This window comes from Glossina fuscipes, unplaced genomic scaffold (assembly GCF_014805625.2).
Source record: "Glossina fuscipes isolate IAEA_lab_2018 unplaced genomic scaffold, Yale_Gfus_2 303, whole genome shotgun sequence".
Taxonomy (NCBI): Eukaryota; Metazoa; Arthropoda; class Insecta; order Diptera; family Glossinidae; genus Glossina; species Glossina fuscipes.
The window spans coordinates 248,882-264,012 of record NW_023998646.1 but is presented as its reverse complement, the minus strand read 5'-3'; the positions used below and the strand labels follow the sequence as shown (position 1 = coordinate 264,012).

The window sequence follows — 15,131 nt, the reverse complement described above, 5'->3', positions numbered from 1 at the left end:
TAAATAGTACGCTATGTTGTTTCCCTCTTTTCTTAATTACAAAAGTTTTTATTTCTTTCTAATTTAAATTTAAATAACATGAAACGGATGTAATTGAAAGACAAATTTGAAAAAAGTAATTACACTGCGGCTTAAATTAAATATTTCAATACTTGACATCTCTCTCCATTGTCCCGCCACAGGGGGTAGTTTGATTTATCAAGTGCCTGCAATACGGTCAGACGACTTTAGATAGCATACAGTACTTGATTTATCGTCTGTTTTTTTAAATCTTGAAAAGTTTATTTAAAAAAGTAAATAAATCTCAAAGTTTATCTTATCTTAACAAAATCTTACAATCTATATCAACCAAAAATGATGCAGCGATGTCTAAAAGAACAGTACTCATTACATTAGAACTTTTCTTCGCGAAAAGAAAGGGGAAAATTAGATAAGAGCGAGAAATAAATTGTTGGTGTTTTTCAGAGAAGCAGATTAACCTACAGCTTGGAAACCTGTAAATCGGTTGTAGCACTCTTTTTTTCGTCCTTCTTTAACCCCGAACTGTTATCAGATATTATGCGCGATATGATTGTTTGCAAAGTTGAATATCTGGATAACTAATATGTCGTATATATCGCATCCTACATTTCATGCGACGTATGTATGTCATATCATATTTTTGATAATTTGAGCGCACTTTGTCAAACCCGTATTCTGTGTTTCATATACAAGCCATGCCTTCGCTAAGATCTTTGATAACTACAGCATAATCTATTTGCCTTTATTGTCTTGCTTATTAACGTAAGCTTGCTTTCAATTAGGCTGGTACAGCCTAATAAAAGATCTTTTACGTTGGTGTAGGAACTTTTAGTGTTATTTTGTTTCTTTCATTTTCTTTATTTATTTCTTTACGAAATTTTTGCTACATATTTCAAAAAGTACAAAAAGAAGATTTTGATGTGTAAACGGAAACTAAAAAGTTACACGCAAAATGATTTATAAGAAAGGTTATCTCTGGTTTACAATATACAATGCAATACATTTCAACCTCATTTTGTTTTTTTTCATAATGTATGTAACACTCAAAAGCAACCTTCGGAGACTCTATAACATATATATTCTTGATCAGCGTAAAATTCTGAATTGATTAAGCCATGTCTGGCCGTTTGTTATTGGCACTCTCCTGGCCGCAAAAATGAGATATTGTTTTCGAATTTGATAAACGCATTGAAATTTTTTGCATTTTTTGCATTTGCAATTTTTTTGGTATTGAAAATGAGCCAAATTGGTCATAGCAAAAGCCCATAGTGGAGCATAAACTGAACGCGACTCTGTGTTTTAACCAAAATTTGTAGGTTTTGGCTCGTTATTCAGAAATTATAAACGTTAGAACGTTGAAATTTTCCACATTTACTTTACGAAACACTCTACTCGTTACGTTCAAAAATGGAAAAATCGGTCGTGCCCACACAAAGTTAAAAGTAATTAAATTTTTCATTTTTTTGAGGTCAACAGAAAATGTTTAAAAATATTTTGTACATTCCTCAAGCGAAGATATATTATGTGCCTAGAAATGAGTTAATTCTAAAGTTGAAGTGACAGACACCGCGTCCTGGTGGCTTAATTTGTTCTTAGTAATACCAGCCGTGTGAGTATCGAATAAAAGAACTTGGAAAGCAGAATGCGGAGAGCATAGCTTAATACCGTATAATCTTTTTACTGGCTTTTTTATTTCGTATAAATAAAAATTCAAATACCTGCATTATACAGTGAGAGAATACAATATGAAATGAGATTAAATTCCACGAAGAGATTCAATTGATATACAATTAATAAAGGTAGACTGGCAGTTCGCAGGTTACTCTCTCTGTGACATCGGTAAAGTCCAGTGATAAATCGGACCATTAAAGATAAGAAGAGCCATTATACATGAAAGTATCCAGAACGGTTTGTGAAATTGGTCTTTTTTCGGGTAAACGCCCTAAGGGCTGTTTTTTGCATAAACTCCACCTAAAGTTTGGTAATTTTCGATTTGGATTATATAAATTTAACATTCAGTCAATAATAAATCTATTTTACGACGTCTAGTCTCGAATTGGTTCTTAAGATTAATTGTAAAGTTTCCTCCGGTTAACTATTAACGGAGAGAGCAAATCAAAGAAAACAGCTAAGAAAAACAATCATATGATTAATATGAGAAAATGAAATAAGAAAATCATTCACAACGCGTAAAAAAACTAATCACGATAAGTACAAATTTTATCACAATAATCTAACTAAACTTGATCAAAATATACTTCGACGAAAACAACAAATTAAGACAGTTCAAAAATTTTGCTATTAGTAAACTTCCAGCTGTTATGATCAAAAACGCCACACGTGTGCTAACCAAAATTATTTGGAGATCGTTCCGCAAAGTAATTTTAACAATACCCTGTGAGTCTGGCTCCTAAAAGAGTTCTAAGACCACAAAACCAATTACCCAAAAAATCAAATTGTCACAATTTTCACGAGGGCTAATAAACTTTCTTAGCCAACTTCAAGAAATGTTTTAAAATTGATCTACCTCTGAGGATATCCCGATAGCTGAAACGGATGAAACTGTTTTTAAGCCTTCTAATTATCAATAAATCTTAAGCATAAGCGTTTAATTGGCTATTCCTCCATGGTGTCAAGCAGCATTTTTTTAAAAGTTTATCGAATACTCACCAGGAGAACTGGTTATTTTGAGAATAGGTAGGAACTGAAAGATTTTATTTTCAGAGAGTACAGTAGACGAAACAATATTGAACCCTTCCAAAAAGCACGTATAATTTACCGAAGAAATATGAGTGGTACAGAACAACTTTCGAAAGAAACCATTGAAAGAGATTACTATTGCTAATGCATTTGCAGGTTCCAAGCCTTTGCATCAAATCTGGAAGGAAAACATTTCACTTTGCTTTTGAAGTCTATACTTTCAAAGAATTTTTTTAAAATTATCTTCAAGAAGTTAAAGTCAGAGTATAGATGGGGAAGATACTCCTTTTTTCTTTTATTCTTCCAAAAGCACCCTATTCGTACGCATAATATGCATATGGGCGTAATTAGTTCCCCTAGCTACCTTAAAGAAAGAGCTTCGGCGATCATATTTTGTGCCAATAGAATTCATTGGCTACTTTGAAGATTTTACAAAAAAACAAGCTTTAATTAATAAACTAACGACCGGATGACAAGATACTTCTGTTCCGCGATCATATGATAAATTAACAGCAAAAGTTCGCCTAGTTATTCAAGGCGCACTTATTGTCAAAATAAAAATATCTCTTTATATTCCCTAACACAATGCAATACATTTGACATAACTCCTCTGCATTTTCGAATACTGCATATTCCGAGTACTTAGCAAGCTCAATATACTTTGTCTAGCAAACATAAGAATTCATTCACCTGATATTAACAGCAAAAAAGCGAAAATGACTACTTAAAAAGTTATGGTTTATAAAGAGTTACTTCTTCTTTAAATATGCTACTTGAAAAAACTCTTTATCCGTTTTCTGCTAAAATATAAAAATGTGTAAAACGAACAATAAAGAAACTATATGCAGATTGCGCCGAACATTTGATTCCTTACACCAGCTCGTAACTAAAGGTTTTGCAGCAAATAATGGCTTAGTTGTTTTTGAACGTAAGACGCGCATGTACATATACGATATTTAATTCCACTGAAAAGAGATACCTTTTACATATGGGAGGCAGTTCGAAGAAATGAGACATTCGTGTAAACCGTTCTCCACTACATAGTCATTGACGTTTTTTGACCTATGTGCCCAATATAAGAAAGTAAGTACGCAAGTAAGCCCAATTTCGAACATAAGTTAGTTAAAATAAAATAAAAAAATTTTAGTTGAGGATTAGAGGAAAAGAAACGCTTTAAAGAAAATGTTTGAAATTGCAACCTAAAGAAAAGAAAACAATTAACAGAATTACAAGAAATTGCAAGCGACTCGATTCATAAGTCAAGCGGAGTTTGATAGGAAAACAAATTTTATTTTTCTAGACCAATTTATTAAGCTATAGTTTTTAAGTCGATAGACATGTCTCACTATTCACACCGATAACGAAAATGCATTTTTTGTACATGTGACACGTCTCTTAGGGGAGACGTCGCCCCTTATGCTTGTGTTGGTGAAGAACGATTGTATGCATAAGTGTCATTATGTTGGAAGCATTATTATGAATTTTCGTCGCATACTCCTTGACGTTACAAATATTTGACAGAAATATATCTCCCGATGTTAAGTGTAATGAAAGACTGTTAATAACCATAGAAACGCAACGCGCTGAGGCGAAAAAAAGAATAATTTTATAAATATCATCAAAAAGAAAAGGTAAAAAAAATGTTTGCTTTTCTAGCTTGACATATTGGATTGGCAAAATAAAATTTGTACCAATCTCTCACATTAATGAAGAAGTATTGAAAGAAACATTAGAAAGAAAAACAAAAATAATCATAGAGGAAACATGTTTTGTCAGATTTTCAAATTTGTACCGCGATTGATAGGTATAAAAACGCATGTTATTTAAAGTTTTGTTTTTGTTTTTAAAGATGCTTTAATATTAAAATTAATTAAAACCCAATTGTCGTGCAAGGTCGACTATTAAATGCACTTGTCCGATGGGTACAGTTCTTCGTCTATTTTCGTCACCACGAAAAATTATATCTTGCTTCTTCGTAACATTTCTGAGCGAGAAGGGGGCCTACAACGTGAACTTTCAAGGTTAGCTTCTTTTTAAGGAATTTTATACGTTCTCACGTTAAAATACCAAAAATTATACTTTGTTGCCATATAAAGGCCTGCTTTTTTATGAGAAATGCTATGTGACACAAGCTCAGAAAAAGAAGACATTCATTGAACTCCAATTGTCTACGTTCATTTAATAGGCCAAAATACTACACTTTATCGATTTTTGCTGGGAAATATTAAAAATTTCATCTCTGCGTATAACAAAACGAAGCTTTATATGGGGAGAGTTCGTAATAATCCATTATCAATTGAATGGGATTCTTTCCTAGGCCCATGCATGCCGAAGAGTATATAAAATTCCATTAAAATATCTCGAATGTTACCTAAACCTAAAAACATATTAAGAGATATTGAACAAATAGATGCGCAAAAACTTTATATACCTTTAAAGAATATGAGAAGTAGAAAAAAAAATTAGCTTATTTGGTCAAATTTGTACAACAGTATGCTCGCAGCCTGCTCATTTAAAGCCAGGCGCTACTTACCTTGCTCTACACGAGATTTGGATAAAGAATTTGAGAAAAGCTATGTAGACTTCCTGAGGACGTAGTGTTTGCAGCTTGGCTTCACTTTCGTAATACATAAAAACACAAACATTTTATCCGTAGAGCAAAAACTTATTATCATTTACGTAGCTAAGCGGGGTTGAAGCAAGTCTATATAAAAATGATTCAATTCGGAACGGCCTGTCAGCTGTCAATTCTATTTAGAGTACGGCAAAAACATCACGAATACTTTCGATCGTACGATATTAATAACGTAAAGTGATATGCTGAAAATGTTGTAACACAAGCACAACAAGTGAAGGGAGAAGTTCAAGAACTTTTTTCTAAATAAAGTCGGTCGGTGATGATAATAAATAGATAAAAAGAAGAGCATAACTAATTTAATTTGACCCATCACATGAAATATGTGTGCTTTGAAATGAATTTATTTGTGATCAACCGGCAGGAGTGGCAGACAAAAGTGTACTCCGAAGTAAATTGAACGCGTTGTAGTCACAGGGTTTCCAAGAAAATTTTCAATACACCTATTAAGACAATTACCTGACATGTAAAATTCACAAACCGATTTTATTGGGAAAAATTCAAAACTAAGTTTGAGGCTTTAGACAAAGTTTGAAATCAAAACCTGGAATCAGGTTTTCGCTTCTATTAGGCAAATTCGTGCATGGATTTAACTGGCGTTAAAAATTAGTTTTTACGAAAGCAGAAAAAGTAGATTTTCTAGGTGAATTTGTTTTTCTACCCAAATTTATAAACTGATCGCGATTTCATTGGTTAAAGATTTATTTCGGCTTTTCACGCTTATCAGGAATATGTATGTACGTGTACATATACATACATACATTTTGAGGCTCCAAGAGTTTTTCGATTCAGGCAAATCTTCACAAATTTCATATATCCATAGAATGAATATAAAAATCAAAATATGTATATAAACAAATGAAAATTAAAGACAATAAAAAGTTTAAAAATGTTGGTAAATCAAATTAATTTAAAATTTTACATATAAATACTACAAAAAATTGAAATATTTCAATAAACGTTCAGACAGTGTTTGTAATTTGCAAAAACTTTCTTTTTTTAGTATTATTTTTCACATTTTTGCGGCTTAACAACTGTTAAAATGTATTTAGGCCGGTTTTTCCACAATAAGTCCTTTTGCACACCAAAATAAGGAAAATGAGTAAATGCTCTTTACGTTGGAGACGAATGTGTGGTATCCCTCACGAATATAAAAAATAGAAATGTATCATTTTGTGATTTTGAAGTTTTCACCTCTTTCAAGGGACAATTTATTTATATATGATTCTGCTCAATTGCAAATCATTCCCTACTTCCTATAATTCGTAAAAAGATTGAACTCATTTTCAAGTTTTTTCGTGTTATTTATAGATGTTTTTTCTTTCGATATACATTTGACCAGATACTCAGAGGATGTCTTGTACACTGTTAGGTGCGGTGGTGGCCCCAATATTTTAGAGGTACATAGGTAACGAAGAAAGTAAAAAATTTGAAATAAGATAAGAAATGAGCCAGCAAATAGCCGATCTTCAGCTTCCTGACCGTATTCTAAGTGAAAGTCGAAAACGGAGGCACTGGAAGGTGTGCAGTCAAGTGTAACGACAAAGCAAAGTATCGACCAGAAAACACGTTAACGGACAGAGCGGAGAACACATAACAGGGCGTTCCAAAATTGCGGATTTAGACACAGGCACAAACCAACGAATGGATTTGGGACTTGGTAATGAAAAACAGGGCGACATACCAAGATGGAACGGCCAACCAAACTATGGGCCAAATGGCGAAAAAATTCGCAGGTTAAATAAGCGACTTAAACAGAGATTTAAAAACATAAGAGACAAGTCAGCAAATTAGGCCTAAGAATTGACAAGTGGATCCCGGACGTCATTTTCAACGCTGATCTGAAGATCAGCGAATGCATTAAGGAACCGATAGACGAATGGAAGAAAGGCCAGGGGATAAAACAATACGCGACTCAAAGCAAAGACTGAGGTTTAGGAGTAAACAACGGTAGGTAGAGACTAACCGGGCTAACTATATGTGAAGCGAACAGCGGTTACAAGTATATAGTATAAGTAAGTAAGGTAAGTAGTATATAGTATAAAACCATTTTCTGTAAGTTCACGCATAAAAACATTTTATATCTTACTCAAGCATTTTACGCCAGAGTATAATTCAGTTAAAAATTTTTAAACAAACATTTTTATTTTGGATATAATTTATAGACCCACTCACTGTACATTGAAGTTTTTCACATAGTGAATATGTGCACAATATGGAGTCTCTTTTCTGCTTCATTTTATGCAAATTTTTTATATAAATATATTTTTACAAATAGTTTAATGATAGCGTATCAGCACTGTTCTGTAAATAGTAACATACATCAGCAATGTAGCAATTGTTCCTTACAATCATTAGCGCAGAATATTCTATCCGTGGTTTAGATCGCAATTTTCGTTAATTTTTGTTAATTAAAGGCAGAAAAATGAAATCTATAGCAAATACAGGAGATCTGGGCAATTTAGCACATGAAACGGGGAGTAGTACGCGAGAAAATTAGTCGTTTGTAATGGTTTATAAACCGGGTGTGCTAAATTCGGATCCGCTACCTTGAATATATACCCATAAGAAATAATTTATTTTTTTGACTTTTGCTATTATACGACGAAAGTAATGATGTAAGCTATTTCACGGTCCTTGCCTGACCATAATGTTCTATACTTATTTATATAGCATTCAGAAACTCCGTAGTCCGGTAGAAGAATAAGACTACTAGCGGCAAAGGCAAATCGGTACTGAGCTGAATTTGCTTCAGACGAAACGTAAAGGCATGATCGATTCTGAGTTAATGAGGGCAATACTAGTCAACTTGATATGAAAAAGCTATTAACAAGATTAATTTCAACACTTCAAGGGAAAGCTGACTTAACTTTGTTCATTCAATTCTATAAGGTTACTTGGTAAGCCATTTCTTTTTTTTCCAACAGAGGACTTAATTTTATTTTTTCACAGTAAACTTCAAAGTTAAGCGTAATCATTATATAATTTGATAGCTGATATAGAAAAGCTTGGCTCTGAAGAAGTTCAATTGGTTCTACGGGTAATTCTAGGAAATATGGAAAACTAAAAAGCAGCATTTTCGGCATATGTTACTTTTTTATTTTGAAAAAGGTAAAGGTACAGCTCAAGCAAGAAAATGCGATGTGTATGAAGAAGGCGTATTGACAGAACGCCAGTGCCAATACTAGTTTGCAGAATTTCGATTCGACAACTTTGATGTTCAAGATGTCTCATGTTCTGGGAGCCCAGTTGAAAGTGATGGGGACACAATAAATGCATTAATTGATGGAAATCCTTCGTGAGATCGCTGAGAGAGAGGAAATTTATCGAAATCGACAGTTCATGTTTGATTTTTTATGTACTATACGAAAATCATCTTTCATTTTCATAAAAATTAATTTAAAAAAAAACTGTCAAAAAGTGTGTCTGAAAACCATAGTTTCAAATTTGTTTTGCCGCAAAAGCAAAACCAACCTCGGTTTTTTAATCATCCGAGTCCACAACTCGTGAAATTAGCCGATGGACTTATCTTTGACATTGGGATGCGATCTCCCCATTTTGATGTTTCGAAGTTATGGGTTTGAAAACATAATGGTAACTTTGTTGATATTCTTTATATCGCTAGGACGGTGTACTCCAAGCCTTCTTGTGTAATTCAAATGATGTGATAGTTAAAAAAAAAAATGTACATAGTTTCATATAATATTATCGAATAATTAAAACCGGTGAAATATTCAATTACATATTAAAATCATAATGAAGAACTTCTGACTTGATATAGGGAATCCCCCCTTCTATTGCGAACATCATAAACTGCTTAAGGTTATTAATATATCCACAAACTCTACTTAGGGTTTTTTACAATTTTTAGATGATAATGCTTCTTCTTAAAATAGGTGAAAGCGTTTTCGAAACTTTTATTCAGAAGATCTGCGATTCATTAGCGTTTGTAAAGCGGTTCAATACGATTTATTCTAGTCATTCTACATTACATTTCCAATTAATTGATCGGAAAACTTTTTCTTTTCTCCTTTGTTTACTTTCATGTTACATTTCTAATTTTTCAAGGAATGTGCGCCATTAATTTCATCGGCGATTATCCGTAACTACAAATCAGGCTTAATCAATTCCGACCGATTCACTTATAGTCACTTAAATAGCTGTGGCTAGGATTTCCGCCAGTACTACTGAAGATTAGCGCGTGTAGTTTTTCTGTTTTATTACTAAAACCCACATAATTACGTTCGCATTTACGAGAATTAACGTTAATTGATTGCCGTATTTAATTTCAACCATAACAAGTATGATTATTATATTCGGCTGCGTCCGAATCTTTCATTCCCACCACCTTTACCTTAAAAAAAATAAATAAATAAAAAAAGCGAAAAAACCAAACATTGCAACTCGTTGGGGGTCGCTGACTTATCCCATTTTTATACAAGTACTGCAGTATCTCCAATAAAATACCAGTAAAAACTGTTATTGTTCATTTCCTGTAATTTATGGACAACGAGCAAAACACATAGAAGGCAGCTTATTTTGCAGTAGGTGGGTTCTTTCTTCGAATTACCCCATTTTCAATACTAAACCACGTGTAAATGCCAAATTTAAAACCTATATTTTAATTTTTGCGCCCGTCATAGCCTTTACCATCTGCACCAATAAACAAATAGGAAGATGGACGACGTACATGCTTGTATCGATTCAAGATTTGATACTGATCGAGAATGTATATACGTTATAAGTGTCTGAAGCTTCCTTCCGGGTATTTCAAACGATTTGACAAAATGAATGAAATGAATCTCTTACTGTTAGTAAATAAAATGATCATCTGATAGCAACATTATGTACGCACCCCTGGTTATAAGCAATTGTGTTCAACAAATATTTCGGTCAAAAACTGACCACACTGACCTATAGATATCATCTAAAAAAAAATAAATATTATTTTTGGCATGTGCCAACCTTCAAAGGACGTGTCTCAACAGCACTCTAGTTATTGCAGTGAAAAATCCCAATTTCGTCCTGTGAGTAGTCAAAGTCGTTGCTCGTTTTGGCCTCACAGATTCATCGTCTCTCAGGGGATAGTGTTAGGCTAAGTTAGATTAAGGATAGGATTAAATAAACAACTAGGCGGACGACGGGAGATAAGAGAACCCTAGTCAGAAACAGACGTTTCTGATTGGGATTTGATTAGGTTACCAAAAGGCAACCTTGACGGAAATTGTAAAACAGATGGCAAATTCGTGTCGACGGACAGACCGGTCCGGTCGACTAGAGGGGTCAGAATCAGGAAGGAGCCGAAAACGCGAATAAGGCAGAAAAGCAGAAAGGCTAAACTTTTTATTAAACAATAAGAACGAAAGTATACTCTGAACTGGCAAAAGTGTTTGTACAATTTTTAGAACCTCGATGTAAATTTATAATTATATGGTCAACGCTGTAAAATCACTAGAACGAGTACGCAAAGATGTGGAATGTGATAAGCGTGTAACTTTAACTAATCTAGGGTTCCTGAAATGCTTTTGTATTGCGAAAGAATTTAACATTTATTGATGAATTGTAAGCGAACTAAGAGAATGAATAAACAACGTGAAAACTTCTGAAAAGTCAAACCATTCTTACAACATTCAAAGAAAATATAAAATTCTTGTGCGTCAGAGCCTAGTGCCGCTGAGCATATCCCAGCACCAGGAAATAAGCAAGAGCCCTCACAGTGTGTTGATTCAAAATTATTGGAAAAAGCCGTCCAAATTTACAACTCAACTTTTCCCACTATATATCTCTCAGGAAGCCACATATAGATTTATATGTTGTTTGATGTCTCTATCTGTAATCACAATTTAAACCAGGACGATCCAGTGCGAAGGGTAAGTTTTAGAAAGCCTGAATGAATATACGGATTTTTACAACGGTGAGTATTTAAACGAGTATTTTCAGAATTTAAAAAATTTATTCTATATTCAGCAGACTCTTGGAATTTACTTGTATTATTCTCACACACACTGGTCCTTCGAACTCACACTGACTTTATAAGGGAGATTTTTTAAATGCGTTAAGCTCTTAACTGATCCTGGTCCGATGTAGATACGTGCACTGAGAAATTCTTCTTACTTCCTTTGGTATTTATTTATCTCAGCATGGGAAATTGATCACGCAAGAATGAAGAGCACAAATTTGATTTAAATTTAAATCCACCATTAAACATTTCTTGAAACGTTAGGCCATTTTAATAATAGACAAATGGATGATCAGACATGAATAAATCGACGCTGAGTATCTCGCCATTCGAGAAGAGATTCACACACGTAGTAATTTGATAGCTGGAAATTACATTTATTGAAGGATACCAAAGAATGAAAAGATTATAATATAAAACTATATATACGCATGAGTATTCGGATCGCGACTAACAACTCAATTGTCGGGAGTTCGAACGTCAAGTGCTGTAGAGTTTTCAATACAGGCGAGTATTTGATCTAATTCAGCCTTTAAGTTCGTACTTTGTAAATTTATTTACCAAATATATAGCTAATAAATAAACGAAACTATATAGAAAATTAAACACTAAACGGCAAACACAAGTAATCGACTGGCCGCTGTGCAATTCGTTGAAGACTTGAATACAACATTTGGGCTTTAAGTTTACTCTTTAATTGACTACTTCGGCTGCATTTACTTTAAAAGCCAAACTTTGTCGTCTGACTTGTCTCCATGTGGCGCGATAACAGTTCACTTTCTTACAGTTAAAGTATGCAATTTTTTATATTACTCGATGTCAAATTTTATGCAACGAAAATAATACCGTTTAATAAATAAAAGTAGTAAAATTCGTAACTATTCAACTTACCAACAGCGGCCAGTATTCATTTTGCCTATCCGCCTGAGTAGCCGAAGGCGAGGAATCTCGACTAGCAAGTCAATGGTCGTGGGTTCGAATCTCAAGTGCGGTAGAGTTTTTAATAATAAAAGCCGATAGCCTTAGATGCTAGTGCTTTTAAGAGTTTAGTCTTAGAATTCATTTCTCTGGCGAAATTAATAATAATAATAATAATAATAATTTTGCCAAAACGCTTGCAGTCCCGAAAAAGAAGCTTCAGACACGCCTTAACGCATATATTCATATATTTATGAATATATAATAATTCGGATATCTCTGTATATAAGAAACAGGCCGCCCTCATTTGTGAAGTGGCCAAGCAATCTAAATCTACCGATATAGTCCTTGCGTTGGGTGACTTCAACTTGCCTCAAGTCAATTGGTTTTACAGTGATAGTTCTAGCTGTTTGATTCCTTCCTCAACATCTGATAAAGCCGTTGTGTTCTTCAATGAATTATTTGATAATAATTTAGTTCAATACAATGGTACCCCTAATTGTAATGGGAGATTTCTTGATCTCTGCTTTGCAAATTTTCCTGAGGTTTGCGTTAATCATTGTCTTCCGTTTAGTTTACCTGAGGATCCATATCATCCAGCATTGGGTGTTTCCTTTCATTACAAGTCTGTTGGTTCGTTGAACCTCTATAACGTTCCAAATTCAAATTTTTCATATCAACGTTATGATTTCCATAAAATCAATGTTTCCATACTAAAATCTCATCTTTCTCATTTTGTGCTCGATTTCTCAGAGGGAAGCATTGATAGCTTACTGTCGTCGTTCTACAATGTATTAAATCAAGCTATTTCTGCATCCGTTCCGATCAAGCAGTCCCGTCCTCGAAGTAAGGATCCCCCGTGGTTTAATAAGACAATTAAATACTACAAGAATAGGAAAAACAAGTTGTTCAAAAAATTTTCGAAAAGTGGTTCTTCTTTCGATCATTTCGCTTACTCTGTTGCAAGGCATAAATTTAATTCCCTCAACCGCCAATACTACTGCAGATACCTTCAGTTTGTTAAATCCTCCTTGTTTGCTAACCCTAAATACTTTTTTAAGTTCGTTAATTCCAAAAGAAAAATCTCCATAAACCCGTCGTTTGTGTCTTTTAATGGCTCCGAGTCCTCGGATGATTTTGAATCCTCAAATCTCTTTGCGGAATACTTCCGACAGAACTTTTCAACTGCCAATTTTGATTTATCAGCAAACTATCCATATCCCATTTCTAATTTGATTTCAATTCCTAACTTTGTTATATCTGAAAATGACGTTTTTGAAGGATTGAGCTCCTTAAAATATAATTGTTCGCCTGGACCCGATGGCATCCCCTCATGTGTACTTATATCTTGTGCTGGACGGCTTTGTGATGTTATCTCAAAGATTTTTAATAAGTCTTTGAATTTAGGTGTTTTCCCTTTGTGTTGGAAGACTTCTTTCCTTATTCCTATTCACAAAAGTGGTAGTAGGCAACTTGTAGAGAACTACAGAGGCATCGCCAAGTTGAGTGTCTTACCTAAACTGTTCGAGCGAATTGTGGCTCAGCATATAGCCTTTTCCATGAAATTGTATATTTCTCCTTTCCAGCATGGTTTTCGAAAGGGAAGATCTACGGTGACCAATCTTTTGGAGTTTACTTCTCATGTTTTCAAGGCTTTTTCTAGTGGTTCTCGCACTGATGTCATTTACACTGACTTTAGCAAGGCGTTTGATATGGTTAATCATAGACTTCTTAGATTTAAAATCCAGACCTCTGGCTTTCCTCTCTTCTTAGTTGAATGGTTAAGCTCTTATCTGTATGGTAGATCATTCAGGGTTTTGTTTAACCTCATTACCTCGGATGAATTTCCCGTGACGTCTGGCGTACCTCAAGGTAGCCACTTGGGACCTATTTTATTTAATCTTTACATCAATGATTTGCCCTCCGTGATTAAATTCAGTAAGATTTTAATGTATGCTGATGATGTGAAACTGTTTACTTCTTTTTCCGTAGAATCGCAATCACATCATCTTCAAAGTGATTTGAACAATTTGGTTTCATGGTGCTCCCTCAATCTTCTGAAGCTAAATCTAAATAAATGTAAGAAGCTTTCTTTCTTAAGAGGGAAGTCGTTTAGTACCCAATACTTCATTGATTCGCACAGGTTGGAAGACGTCGATTCGTTCATTGATTTAGGCGTTCTATTCGATTATAGGTTACGTTTCAATTTGCATATTGAGTCCTCGTTAAGCAAAGCTAGGTCCGCTCTTGGTTTTATAAAGAGGTGGTCCAAAGAGCTTGATGATCCTTATATTACTAAAAGGCTTTACACGTGTTTGGTTAGACCTATTCTTGAGTATGCCTCTGTTGTGTGGTCTCCTTCATATAGATGCTACGTTGGTTCAATTGAATCTATACAAAAGCAATTCTTGCTGTTTGCACTTAGGAATTTGGGTTGGGACCCGATTTCCCCTCTTCCACCCTATGAAAATAGGTTGCTTCTGTTATCCTTACCGTCACTCGAGAAACGTAGATTTGTTCTTGGGGTTTCCTTCCTAATCAAATTAATAAATGGTGCAATTGATTCGCCCGCATTACTTCGTGAGATTTGCTTTAATGTCCCTAACCGCTTCTCTAGGTACTTTATGTTGATAAAGCTTAGTCAATGCAAATATAACTTTGAACTGTTTAACCCGCTAAGAGTTGTTTGCAAGAACCTAAATGATGTCTATCATCTATTCTCATTAACGGACTCTTTAAAGTCTATTAAAGCAATATTGCTCAACAAGCGCGATTTATCTATGTCGTACTTAAACTGATTTAACCTTAGATTTTGTCATTATGAGTCGAAAATTAATTTGTTGTTAACAATTATCGGTTGCCAAGCTTATGCATGTTTGCGATGGCTTAGGGGTTCAC

The 15,131-nt window shown here is 34.2% G+C and overlaps 1 protein-coding gene across 3 annotated transcripts in view; it reads right to left on the bottom strand.

Annotated features, from left to right (window-relative positions):
- The window catches only part of LOC119642997 (gamma-aminobutyric acid type B receptor subunit 1), a 314,997-nt gene that overhangs the window by 286,083 nt on the left and 13,783 nt on the right, over nucleotides 1–15,131 (bottom strand). Inside the window, exon 1 of one of the 3 annotated variants that reach the window (XM_038042344.1) lies at nucleotides 12,207–12,274. The exons of the other annotated variants lie outside the window; for them this stretch is intronic. The gene's annotated coding sequence lies outside the window, so the exon portion shown is untranslated. Of the gene's footprint in view, nucleotides 1–12,206; nucleotides 12,275–15,131 lie in introns of those variants that run through there. 3 annotated transcript variants of the gene reach the window in all.